Source organism: Anas acuta, chromosome 5 (assembly GCF_963932015.1).
Source record: "Anas acuta chromosome 5, bAnaAcu1.1, whole genome shotgun sequence".
In the NCBI taxonomy this organism is placed as follows: Eukaryota; Metazoa; Chordata; class Aves; order Anseriformes; family Anatidae; genus Anas; species Anas acuta.
Genome location: NC_088983.1, coordinates 17,427,407 through 17,439,928, shown reverse-complemented (window position 1 = coordinate 17,439,928; position 12,522 = coordinate 17,427,407). Strand labels below are relative to the sequence as shown.

Genomic DNA, 12,522 nt, shown 5'->3' with positions numbered 1-12,522 from the left:
ATGCAAAAAACAGCAAGAGTCTGCGCGAGAAAAGTTTAAGAACTTGGACTACTAGTGGAGGATTCAAGGGAAAGATAGCAGAAGAGAAATATACAAGCAAGAATTAAAGCAGCACATCTGAATTTGATGTTTTTTATGCAATTGGAACACATGCAACAACATCATCTCTGTTCCTTACGCATTATAGCAATAGAGGGGCCTGCATGACTGCAGGTTTCCTAAAACAGAAACAGTAAACTGAAAGTAATAAAGGCTACAAAACTGTATCTAATGAAAAAAATGCATACAAAAAGTACACTGGTGTGGTATTATCCACAGACTAAAGCAAAAATAATCTTTCCAATACAAAAAAGTTGTACCTGTAAAGCCACAGAGAGCAGTTTCTCTAAGTCTGAGAAATATTTTGACTATAAATCACAGAATAACTAAGACATTTTAGAATAGTCAAAAGGCATGTTAATAGAAAAGTGAAAAACTGCCAACTAAACATTTACTTAACAAATGGGGGAAGGAAGGGAAGAAAGAATCAGAGTCATTCAGTTTGGAAAAGCAGAAGGCACACCATGTGATGAACAGGTCTCTCAAAGTTAATTCTTCCAAGTTCCCCTGAAACATTACTGGAAGTATGAGTCAGTAACAAAATAAACAAGTAGCTCAGGGGCAAGTAGCATCAGGAAGGTTTACAAAGCCATGAAGGGTACATCATCTGAAAAAGGATTTTTTTTGTAAGGCCAACTTACAAAAGCATCTGTGGAAATCACTCTTCTGGAACACTGCCTGCATTACTGACACAGTTATAGGCTTAAAAAAGACAGTCCTAATAATTTTCACATCCATTTTTAATATGCCATTAAAACTGAGAGATAGGATGATGAAAATCAAGCTGTACGTTTTATAAGAGTATGAAGTCATCTAGTTCTGTCTGTTTTTAAGAATCTGATGTTTAAAGTACTGGCACACAGTGCAGCACAAAACATGACAAAGTAACCACAGCATGGTGGAACAGCACTTGTGATTATGAGTGCAAGTAGTGAGGGATAGTCAATATTCAAAATAGAAATGAAGTGTGGAACAATATCTGTCAGTGATGTGTGAAACTGGAATAAATATAACAGATAAGAACAGCAATCTCTTTGGGTCAAATCCTTTGTGGAAGGAAAGTAGGTAAAACAGGTTCTGTTAAAGAAACTAGACTAGCAAGGCATTTGTTGGAGCATCAGTATTTCATAAGGAAACAGATTTTTGACATTAGATTACAAAAAGAAAAAAAAAAAAAAAAAAAAGAATTGCATCTTTTTAGGGGACTAATTATCCAGACAAAATGGGGAACAAATCAAACTCTTAAGTGGAAGGTCTTAGTTATTCTTGGAGCTAACAGCTGATACATTTATGAAATAGTTACTGAAGCGGCAAATGACTCCATTAAATTTAAGACTGTTCTCACTAACTAATGAGGACTTTATAAAACAGCTACTTATAACCTAATCCATAAACTGCTGGATTTTTGTTTAAATAAAGAGTGAAAAATCACTAATGGGTTTATAGCTAGGCCTTTGAATTTCAACAGGAATAGTGTGATAAACTTGACATCTGAGATGCAAAGAAGTCTGCCCTTTAACAGAAAGATGATGAAATTTTTCAGGAACTGTATCTGAAGTTGAAGGAGGTAAAACTCGATGTTTGACAAGCCAATCAACAATAACATTGTGCAAGTAAGATATCAAATGTGCAGAGATCCTACCAAGAACAGTGGGAGAAAGGAAAAAAGAAGAGAAAGAAATATCAGTACAGAAAGTTGTATCTTTGGTGCATGTTAAAAAGTAAAGCTAAACTAGACCCTGAAAAGGATATTAAATAAAAAATTAGTCTTTAAGGACTGTTTTTGTCCTTAATTAGGAGGAAAAAATCATGAATCAACCCCACCACTACCCTAATCCTTATCTATGTTGTCGCAGATATGAAAACAAAGAAAAATGGAGGACAGGAACACTTTAATAGCGAATACAGTTAACACAGTCAAAAATAGTCCCTTCCTTAGAACTGTGCAAAGAGTCACACAGAAGATTGCTGGCAGTGAAAACGTTAAAGAAAATATCACATCTGTAATGACTGGAGAACAGCAGCTATACTGTCACTGGTCTTTCAAGAGAGAAGACACAAACCAGTAACATAACAAAAAAATAGCATCCAAAATAAAAGGAAGATTAATTAGGTAACATTGTTACAGGAAAATGTGTCACAGTGACATTATAACAAAGAGAGATTGTACCAAGCAATCTGGGTAACAGTTATCCCAAACCAGAGCTGCCCAATGGCCAGGTTCATCAGTCAGACAGCTGTCAAGAGGGCAGGTGCCATTCTTGAAAGCACTACTTGAAGCAGACAGAGAAAGAAACTGCCACTGTGCAACAGCCTCATGAGAACACATCTGGAATGCTATACATAACTATATATAATCTTCAGTATAATAGTTCCACACACAGAGATAAAAAAATTAATTGGAGCAGCTGCAGAGCAAGGTTGTGAGGGTGATCAGCTGACTGGAGACTAAGGGTTATGAAAAGTACTTCATTTAGTCAGCCTACCAAAACAGAAGCCAAAAAGAGATACAATCTCTATCTACAAATACAGATGAAAGGAAAAGAACAATTTAACCAGAGGACAATGTTTTCAGAAAGCCTAGTGCACATAAAGGCCATATAGACTATCAAAACATCCAGGATGGAAATCGGGTCTCTCAAGATTGTCAATGAAATTGTACAACAGACTGCTTCCTTGGTTTGTTTTGGACAGACTCCAAAAGAGGTGGAGCAAACAACCTAATTGTTCTTAAAATATACACAATGACTTCAAGAAAAGCACTATAGAATAGGATAGCTGTAATAAGGAATCCTTGTGACTTCCGAGGTTCTCGATAAGGCTCTATTTCCCAATCAATATAAGCTATCCTCCTAAAACAATCTGAAGCTTTCCCTGCCAACCAACCAGTGTCATTTGAAGCACAGTCAAGAACACATGAATCTGCAAAACAAAACTGCTGTCTTAATTATAACTCTTCCTTTCTTCTCAGCAAGTCTGTTTCACTTTTGAAATAAAACATCCAGATGCTACAATAACGTCAGGCAATTAGGACAAGTCAGTATGTCAAATACTGGCAGATACTCCTACTCTCTAGAATGAATTAAAAATTTATAGTGAAGACTGATCTCTGCTCTGTGACAAGTAACACTATCAGCACAGAGAAGCCTTAGTTCTTTCAGTGAACAGGTATTACTTACCTCGGCTATCATTTCCAAGCCAGCTGCTTTGCTTTTGGTATCAAGCAAGTCATTTTTGCATGTTGCTGTGCACCATATGAGCATACCAGCTTGGATGGGCCAAAGCTGGAAATCTATAGTCCACACACTACCATATAGAAGAGATGTGCCTTTCATTCCGCATTTCTTTAAATCTTGGCAACACAACATGTGTTCTTCCACTTGATCTGCCTACTAGAGCAGTATCATCAATCATAGCAGTAATCAGGAATCGCCCTAAGGTTCCTCAGACTGAGCAACTTCCTGTTACAAACTTTTAATTCCACTAGATTTCTTCTAAAGGGTCCATATCCCTATATCCTGACCAAAAATGAACAGACTGCACTATTTTCCATTAGGATTTGGAGTAATTTCATTATTATTCTCTTCTTATATAAATTATTTATGTGATTCAGGGATTGAAGAACATAAGGAATAGGTATACCATCACTGAAAGTATGCGCTTTGAGAAATATTAGCCCTATAGCATAACATGCCAGAAGCCTTGCTGAGAACCCTTCAAGGACTCCTCTGCATGCAGTGAGGTCAGGCGAAGCATACTCAGCACAACATACACAAGAGTGAACATACACAAGAGTGAACACTTGAAGAAGCTAAAATTTGAAAGGACAGATCTAATCCACATGTGTACAATGCAGGATTAAAAATACAACTACCTTTATGTTATGTTCTGCATAAATTGAGTACACTTTATATGCTATAAGAGAACCTTTTAAAGTAGTACAATAGTTGCATTTCTAACTTCTAAGTGAAGTTAAGAGTTACATTTCTAACAGTATTTTTATTTACATCATTATCAACTATTAAGAGGTGGTAGGAAAGTAATTAAAAATACTGGCAGCCCCATAAAAATGACAGCAACCAACATATTCACACAGAAAGCATCAAAGCACAGTCACCTCGATAACAACCGTATTAATTTCTACAGTAGCATAAATAATAATAAACTTTATATTATCTACATCCTATTTATTCTTTATAATCTGTAAGAATAAACTTTATATAGTTAACACTTACAGCCTATTACTTATTAGAGCACAAAAGAAAGACAACAAAGTTCTGCATAAAGATACATAATATTTCACATTGATTTCACATTTAAGTGCCCATTTGACATACCCCATAACTTTAAATCCTGGAACGCTAGGAAAATCCAAGAGAAGGTGTTCTGTTTTTAAAACTAGACACAACATTAAAAACACACATGCAAACCTCACCAAGTCTAAATGTATGACTTCTGAAACGTTAGACTATGACCTTATATAAAATAAATAAAATAAGAATAAAATCACAGAAAGGCCAATGCAGATCACTACAGAATGATATCAAAGTCTGGAAGTGAACAATTTTTTTGATACAGACTTTTTCCAAATGAGCTGAACTTGAGCAAAAAGATAATTATGTTGATGTAAACTTATGTTTACACACACACTTCATATAATCACAGCTAATTTCTGTAACAAAGCCATCAGTGTCAACAGATTGTATAAATTAAATCAGATTAACTGACAGATGCCACAGTAATTAAGGTGGGAAATCAGTACAAAGTGTGTCTAAAATTTATTTTGAACATATATTATTTAATGTTTATGATTTGAGAGAATATAAATTTATTCACCTTTCCCAAAGTTTTAGGAAAGTGCATTTCTTGCACTTAACAATTATATACATGGGAAAGACTTCTGATATAAATTATAGGTATCATTAAAGAAGCCAAACCTTAGCATATACTAAGAGAAATTGAAATTGTTATCAGCCAGTGTTCTTCTGACAGCCTTATAATTATTCATGAATAAATGGTTTAGAAGAAAAAGGTTAAAAGAAAATCCTGAAGTTCACAGTGTTAACTTCATTCACAGTCCAGAATTTGACAACAGATTACAGTCTGCAATTTTGTAGCTTCTTTTAAAAGGAGAAAGTAAGGTTGACTGTTGTAAGACCCTTCATTCAGGAATTCCACTTGTATCCAATGGGACTTGAATTTATATGTAATATACTCTCCTAATGCAAAGATCCTTGTAACAGCGCAGTAGGAAACTTTCCAATCAATTTCTTCAGTAGCACAGACTAACAGCTCTCAAGCTGGATTTCTTTTTAAAAAGAGCATATAGTTGCAAGAATAAATACAGCCTTTGCACTCTAAAGTGGAAACGCATCATAGAAATAAGTGACTGAGAAGCAAACAAGAATGCTAGTAAATAGGTAATTGGACATAAACTCCCAATGAAGCAATTATGCTCAAAATAATTAACACATTCCTTTCCAATGGAGATAGTTCTTTGTAGATAGCAATGATAAGCAATATGGAAGTATTGTGTGCAGCTCCTGTTTACATACGATGAAAATGCTGGCTGCAGTACCCAAGTGCAACACATAACTAAAAGGTTACAGAACGTGCCCTGCTATCAGGAACATTCTCAACAGAAAGGACGTTTAGAGGTGACTTGATTATAGTAGCTACCACCAGAGTACGAAGGCGCTAGTACTACACATTGCTTAGTAAAGAATATGCAAAAACTAATGTCTGGAAGCAAATAAAGGAACAGATCAAATTAAGAACAAAAATTCAGTTTTCATGAAGAGTGCCAAATAAAAACGAACTACCACATGCTGCAGTGGTATCTCCAGCTTCTGATGTGTCCGTACCAAAATCAGAATTATATGATCATCAAAACAAAAGATGACATAATTGCAAAAAATTAACTGACAGGAAGAATGTCAACATGAAGCTAGATATAATGTGGAACAAGCATATTTTAATAAAGGATTTACATTAAATGATTTTACATGCCTCACTTCTATCATCATAATTTAAGTAAGTAAATGAATTCAGAGAGGTGTCTGCTGAAACTGCAATGTACAACCTTGCACAGTCAGTCTACTTAAGTTTTCAGGAAAGTTTTACTATCGGGAAAGATGTAAACAAACTGAACAAATTAATCTTATTTCCTGATGATTTCTTTTGAATTTCTGTGATATTGCTGCCCAATCAAATTTTGTCTCCTTATCCTGAAGCCAGTTTCCTCTTCCCCACTTAATCACATCTGCTCCTGATTTTTGTTTTAAGTGTCAACAATTGAGAATTAGTCTCCTTTACCCAAGTCACAGTTACAAGGTAGCAAAACAAATAATGAGAGGAGGTTACCAAGTACAACTATTCACAATGTGTATTTGAATTATTTTTTCAGCTGCTTCTATCAGTCCAGTTCCTTCAGGAAATCTCATGAACTGCATCACTAGATCACCAACATTGGCAACAGGAGATCAAGAAACCAAGTCTAAACTTCGTTAAAACATCTGAAATGCATCCAATTTAACAGTAATAATAATAAAAATCTCCTAAAGCATTTCTCAATCAATCACCAAGAATACTAGAAGGTGCGAAACCTGATCCAAAAGATTCAGAAAAAGTGACAGATTTCTCTAGTGACTAAATAAAGCAGAAGGGTAATCTCTTCCAACTTTGGTTGGACAAATCCCCAGTACTGGGAGGCCCATATACATAGGAACACAAATGAAATAAAAACAGCCATTTCAGATGGCTCTTGGAAGCCTGACTCTCAAACAGGCAAAAGATACAACAAAAACAGCCCTCAGATCCCAAAATAACAAGATAAGAATCTTCTGGAAAGCATGAATAAGTATCTTTACTGTGCATTGGATGGCCTCCACTGCACCCTTTAAAATAAGATTTCCTATATATTTATTCACAGAGCAGTAGCATTGCTTCTTTGCAGACAAAAGCAGTAGTCAGTCCTGTGACTTTTGGTGGAGGTGTATTTATACATGGTGTATGCCATCTTATGAACTCAATGTCCCTAAGAAAATGTAAATCTGTAAACTATAATGAAGATAGTTTCTGACTGAAGCCAGAACAAATTAGTTATACTTGAAAACTTTTTGTTTTCTTGCCTTGAACACCCTGCGGCAGCCAGCTCATGGCCTGAGCTGGGACTCCTTCAATCAAGTTCCAGAGAAGTATCTATAGCCCAGCCATGCCTAGCAAATAGAACAGTCAGGGATAATACCCTGAGGCCAATGACCAATTTGTTACATGAAGTAATATCTACCTATCAACAACATCCTGTTTAATGGACCATTCTGTAAAAGCACATCATAACAACTAATGTAAAAGAAAATACAATGAGGGACCTAACAGAAAAAGAAAATTCACAAGCAAATGACACTGTCTTTCAGTAAAAGAGGTGATTCTCCCAATCTAATTAGCGTTGGTGCAGCCTCACCTGAAATACTGTGTGCAGTTCTGGGCTCTGCAATATGAAAAGGATGTTAAGGTCCTTGAAAGTGTCCAGAAAACCTGGTCAGAAACATCCTGTGAGGAGAGGTTAAGGACACTCGGGCTGTCCAGTCTGGAGATGAGGAGGCTCAGAGGCGGCCTTGTTGCTCTCTGCAGCTCCCTAAGGAAGGGAAGCACAGAGGGAGGCACCGCTCTCTGCTCCCAGCACCCGATGGCAGATCAGGAGGGAGCTGCACGGAGCTGCACCAAGGGAGGGTCAGACTGGGCATTAGGGAAAATGCATTGACCGTGAGGGTGGTCAGACACTGGGACAGGCTTCCTAGAGAGGTGGTTGCTGCCCCGTGCCTGTCAGTGCTCAAGGGGCATTGGGACAGTGCCCTCAGTAATGTGCTTGAACTTTTGGTTAGCCCTGGAGTGGTCAGGCAGCTGGACCAGATGATCTTTGAAGGTCCCTTCCAACAGAAGTGTTCTATTCTGTTGATTCTGTTCAGGACTTACACAAATATTCCTGAGAACAAACCCATTTACTCCCAAGACAGACAAGATAAAAATGAAATGGATTTGAAAAAGCATATTGTCAGAAGTTGACAAGGGTGCATACACTGACCTTTTCAGAGACATGGCTTTGGTAAGGCCCCTGGATCACTACTTCTTGTCTAATCATATATTACTACCCTTTTCTCAAAGAATTCCCAGTGTTCTCTTTATCAAGAAAAAAAGAATTGCAAACTCATCCAACACCACACAAAACAGTGCAACTATTCCCCAACTTTGGGAAAACAGAATGGTGCAATTTCTTCCCTCTAGCTGATAAATACACCCATCCCACAGAACAGCAATGCACCTACCACCATACATTGCACGTACCAACAGCTCTTCTGTTATGCCTACTGGACAACAAGAAATGAGTTTGTTAATCAACAATCTGAGGGGAAGGTTAATAGGCTCTGTGATTCTGGGAAATCTACTGTAGCTCAGAAGGAATCCTTGAAGGTCATGAAGGAAAGGATTTTAATAATTTTCAGTAGTGATACATAGGCCTGATGCTTCTGTAAAAGATTCTTGGAAGAAAAAAAATCCATCACACTTCAACAAATGTAAATGTTTAAACTGTGAAGTCAGTCTTCAGTTGTCTTCGAACCTGCTACCATATGTCTTTCCTTTCTGAGTGTACTTAACATTAAAATAACATGCTTACACTCCTCAAATAACCCATCTGCTGTTCCCTGCTTCTCCTACTTCAAAAGCTTGTCAGCTGCTATCCATTGCAGTTCTCAATTTTCAGCATACAATTAGCTATTAATATTCATTATATATTTTGCCTAGTTATGCTAATTTCAGGCACTATAGTTGTCTTTAACTGCCCCAACACTTGAAATAATGACAGAGTACTCTTGAAAAGCTATGATGAAGAAAACAGTATCAAAAATATTTCATTAAGAAACATAACTGTCTCTTTTGGCTATGAAGTAGGGCAGACAAAAGTGTTATTTCAAGATTTTATACTATTCAAAAAAACACTAAGATATAGGCTCCTCATCACAAGCAGGTGAAAGGACAGGGAAGGGTCATGGAGAGGAATTTGTAAATAAGGCTCCTTAACATCGCACATGTAACTATGTTATGTATATTGCACAAGATGTACAAGCCCAACATTAATCAACGCTTACTTATTTCTCAATCTTCTGCCCACCCCTAAAAGCATTAAACAAAAGCAGATCTGTTCATTGACATTTGTTCTAAAACAAGACAATGCAAAGATTCCCAAGAAAAGTTTTCAAAACCCTATAAAAAGGCAGAAAGCTCTTAACAGCTGAAGGATTTGATTTACTTTCAAAATGCCCTCTTCCCAAAAACTATTCTCCACTTGTCTATTTGACAAGAGCTTATCACTGAGTGTCCAAAGCGTTTTGGCTTTTCTCTGTCAGCTGTCAACACTGTACAAGACAGTTTAACTCAACACATTAGCCATAAAACATGACTATAGCCAATTTATGACTGGAATCCTGCATATCTAGGCACTGCCTTGAAATAACTGAGCATAGCAGTTATCCTGGGTCTTGATAATGAAATGATCTCTGAGAACTGTATATGCTATTGGTTTCACTGCAAAGATGCACTTACCACAAGCAGAGCTCTGCAGCTGGTGTTGGTGGAAATAAACTACGAGAAGAAAACTATCCCCAGGTATCAACGCAACAAAACTATCACAACCTTGCATCATCTTGAATACACCTCCAGACGGTAATGCACACCTCTGGGACTGCTTATACACTCAGAGCAGGCAATCACTGGATTAAAATAAAATACAAGGCAAACCCAAGCAGCAAAGAACTCACATGCACATCTACTCCCTTACAATTAACTACTCTAGCACTTTCGGATATACTGTGGCTCCTTCCTGCCCACTCTCTCCTTGCTTTCAAGGCAGCGTGTCCCTGGTTCTTTACAAGGAACATCTCACCATATAGTGAGAACACAGTCTACCCTATAGTTTGATGGCTGGGCCTCCGTGCTTCATCATCTGTGGGTTTAAAACCTGTCAAGATGAAAAGGAACTGAACTGCACATTTATACTACAGGGACAAGTTGTCTAATGAAATAGTGGGAAAACTGTAACTTTTGATGAGTTCAAATGCCATTTGATGTGAATGAGATCAAAATCATGCATTTTGATTATTTCTGGAAAACATTAATACATACCTTTTTCACTTTTACAGGTATATTACTTTTTTTTCCAATAGTTTGTCCCCATATTTTGTAAGTGCTCAGAGCAGATTGCATGTTTATGCTGACAATATAATGGACTAAGGAAGAACAAACAACTCTCCACTGAAAAATAAAGCTATATCTTGCCATTAACAGCACAGTGTAACATTTGTTCATTTCTTCCCCTACGTTACATTATGATGGGACAGGAGTCTTTGGCTCTGAGAAATCTTTCTACTTAGTGACCTAGGGATACAGGGAGAAAAATCATTATCCGATCAACTCCATTCGTTTAGCAACTTTCTAACTCTATAGCTCAGAAAAGTTAACAATAATTCAGTATGTGATGATATGCTTACAGTGCACTTCAAACATTGAATGTGAAACAACTCTAGGAATGTATCAATTTTAAAAGATTAAAAACTGACAGGTATTTACTAATTAACTACAACAGAGGAATGCTTTACAGCGTTGATTTCTCAGTACGACTCAGTGTGTTCTATGACTTCCTTGCAACCTCTGGCATTTTACAAAGATATAGTGTTAATAAAGTTCTGAAAACTTAGATTCTTTTCACCAAGAAAAGCAAAACAGAAATAGCATACAGTTATGAATAGGGCAGGACAGCACTCACTGTAACAATGCATTTACAGCATGCAGAGGTATGTGGATAATAACAGTAAAAGAAATAGGAAGAAAACTATATCATATGCCCTATGTTTTACTTTAGTATTTGCCCAGTACAGAGATTTATTACACTGTAAAGCTACCAAATTTTGCAAAAAAAAAAAGTTAGGTACTTGATTCTGACAAATAAAGAGAATACCAAGAAAAGCTTTGTACTATTTAGCTTACTGGGATTGCAGACATGACTGAAAGATGAAAGAAAAAACGTTATGGTATTTGAAATGTTTACAAAAGCTGATAAAATACCAGAGACAAATAATCAAATGTTTTAGTATATCCCAAAATCAGCAAGCCTTAGAGGAACACACAAGGATTTATTCCCAGCCTGCTAGGAAGTACCATGAATTCCTGCTCTTTAAAGAAGCTGCAGTATAAAAAATAGAATCAACAGTACAGTAAGCATTTGTGTTTCACATTTTATATGCTCATACATACATGCTGACAACTATTTCAAGAGCACCAGATATAGTGTGCAAGAACAGATTGTAAACGTGAGGTTTTGCTGATAAATCCTTGCAAAAATAATCCAGCTACATGAAGGAGTCAATCCAAATTTATCTTATTGACCAGATGTGTTTGGCTGGCTGTCAGCATCAATTGCAGAGCACACACAAGAAATCTCAGTCATATCCTCGACCTCTCTGGAACCAGCATCAATTTGACAGCACCAAAGAGAAGACTCTAAAAGACTGCCTGGAGATGCACCTTGAATTCAGGAGCTGTACATCTGATGTAGATTCCTACTGCCAAGATAATTCTCTCCAGTTGCCTGATCTGCACACAAGCCGGTTTTAACATAGCACACTGTATCAGCATGGTGTTTGTGTTATGTAACAGGACTAACAGTGTAGAACCACAATTATGACTCATGTCATTAATATACATGCCTTACTAGAACTACCAGAACTTTAGAAAGAACAAAACAACTCAGGCAACACATTTAACCACAAAATGTAGATACAAACAAGTATGGAAAGGACACGAACCATACTTGAAAAACACATAACTATCTGCCTAATGCTCGTAAGTAATTTTAAACATTTTACTGAATGATCCTTTGTTTTTCTATTAAAACAGAGAGAAGTTTCAGATATACTTCTTCTAGATTATTAATTATTCTGAGAGATATAGCAGCATGTTCTTTGCCTTATATGATTCCACTAAGTGGCAGAAGATGAACCAAAAAAATTCGATGGCTGATGCTTCATTTGCCTTTCTAACCTGGATTTACTGACAGAGATCCATCAGAGGACTGAAGAAAGCACAGACAGGTTTAGGAGAACTACTAGATAGTTCTCAAATCATGAAGCATGTCTGGAAACACCTAAAAAGAACTCAGATTCCATACAACATGCACAGAGTTATCTGTAGGATGGGATCAATCTCCCCTAGCCAACAGTAATGTCCTGTTTATCCTGCTTAGAACATTGCATAAAAACAGAAGACAGAAAAACACTCTTAAAGCATATAACAGGGAGAAACCAGTGAAACAAGCAGTACGTGGAAAAAGACAAAATAAGATCAGCTATCTAGCTCTAGCCTCCCTTCCAA

General features: G+C 36.8%; 1 protein-coding gene across 6 annotated transcripts in view; it reads right to left on the bottom strand.

The window, feature by feature from the left end:
* The window catches only part of TTC7B (tetratricopeptide repeat domain 7B), a 132,001-nt gene that overhangs the window by 51,855 nt on the left and 67,624 nt on the right, over window positions 1-12,522 (bottom strand). The window lies entirely within an intron of this gene.